This window comes from Chrysemys picta, chromosome 1 (genome assembly GCF_011386835.1).
Source record: "Chrysemys picta bellii isolate R12L10 chromosome 1, ASM1138683v2, whole genome shotgun sequence".
NCBI lineage: Eukaryota > Metazoa > Chordata > Testudines > Emydidae > Chrysemys > Chrysemys picta.
This window is the reverse complement of record NC_088791.1, coordinates 277252093-277253498: the sequence shown is the minus strand read 5'-3', so window position 1 is coordinate 277253498 and position 1406 is coordinate 277252093. Positions and strand designations below refer to the sequence as shown.

Below are 1406 nucleotides of genomic sequence, written 5' to 3'. Positions count from 1 at the left end.
CCTGCCCGTACGAACGCCGGCCACTACTCTGGGGAAGAGCCAGCACCAGGCGAGAGGCTCCCGGCAAGCAACTCGACCCTGGCGGAACCGGAATGGCAGGCGGAACCGGAGACTACAGCTCCCAGCATGCACTGCGCACGCGTCGGAAACACTTCGGCTGCCAGTTGTGCAGTGTGAGCTCTGCCTGGATGGGATTGCGGGTCCCAGCATGCATTGCGACTAGAGCGGGTCGGTTGACGCAGCCCCTTAGGTCTTTTGTTTTAGCGCGAGTGCCGTTGTCTTGGTGACGGCATCTAACAGCTCCGCCCTTTCCGCTGTGAAGCCTGAGCCGCAGCGGGCGGTGCGTGGGTGCGGGCGGCTGTTGGTCGGTAATTGTAGGAGGTGAGTCTGGGGTATTGTGGCTGCAGGGGCCTCTCCCGCCTAGCCGGGCTGGTGTGAGGGCACCCCCCCCCGAAATGTACCTGCCCGCGCTGCGGGGATCTGCCCCGGGGGCTCTCACGGGACAGCCTCGTTTTGCCGCTCGCCCCGGTAGTGGTTTGTGCGGGGCTATGTGCAGATACGTTATAATACATTCAAATAACCAGCCTCGCTGCGCGCAGGAGTTTGGGCGGGTCAGGGCCAGTAGGCGATGTGCCCGAGGTCATTCAGGAGGGAAACCGGAGTGGGGTCCGGAATGGCGCAGGCTGGGCTCCCTTGGTGTTCATTGGGACCAGGAGCCACTACTGCCCTGGGGTGACTTCCAGTTCCACTGCTGTGACCCTGCCCCTATGCTCAGGCCTCTCCACTGTCCCTCAGTCTGAGGGATGGTGGCCTGGTACCCCCCACTTCTGTGTTTAAACAGTCTGCTCATTAGGGATGAAGGAGCATGGCACAGCAAGGGCTGTGGCAGAGAGCGAGCTCGGCTTTGTGGATGCAAGGAAGACTCTAAAGTAAGGGTCCGACTGGAGCTTCCCACTGCAGGTGTAAGGCACTGTTTTTCTACCTTCCCTTCCTAACATAAACACAGGGTCAAGTATATATCATTCCCCCCTGTGCCTCCCAACACTGTATGGGATGCACAATTACCTCCTGGAGAAAGACTGATAGAGAGAACAAAACACGTTTGACAGATTTGTGGTCAGTTTGCTTAAGGCACTACTGGAAGGCATTCAGATGCTATGGTAGAGAGGATGGTATAAGAACCTATATGGGATAGAAAGTTATTTATGCTGAAGGAATTTTTCCCATGTCATTTAAGTTTGCTGCATGAATAATAAGTATGTCCCTCATTTGGATCTCTGCCCTATATTATGTTCCATGCTTCTGGTAAAGAGGGAGATTGAATGAGAGAAACGTGGGAGAGACTGAACCAGAGACCCATAGTGTCTTTTTGCAGTGCTGCATAGGCAGTGGAAGGCATGTGATTA

General features: G+C 55.7%; 1 protein-coding gene across 8 annotated transcripts in view; it reads left to right on the top strand.

The window, feature by feature from the left end:
• The first annotated feature begins 34 nt into the window (after positions 1-34).
• The window catches only part of PIBF1 (progesterone immunomodulatory binding factor 1), a 202353-nt gene continuing 200981 nt past the window's right edge, over positions 35-1406 (top strand). For 5 of the 8 annotated variants that reach the window (XR_010597744.1, XR_010597743.1, XM_042861703.2 and 2 more), the window contains exon 1: positions 150-381. The gene's annotated coding sequence lies outside the window, so the exon portion shown is untranslated. Of the gene's footprint in view, positions 382-844; positions 963-1406 lie in introns of those variants that run through there. The other 3 variants (XM_042861701.2, XM_042861700.2, XM_042861702.2) reach the window with 3 other exon arrangements.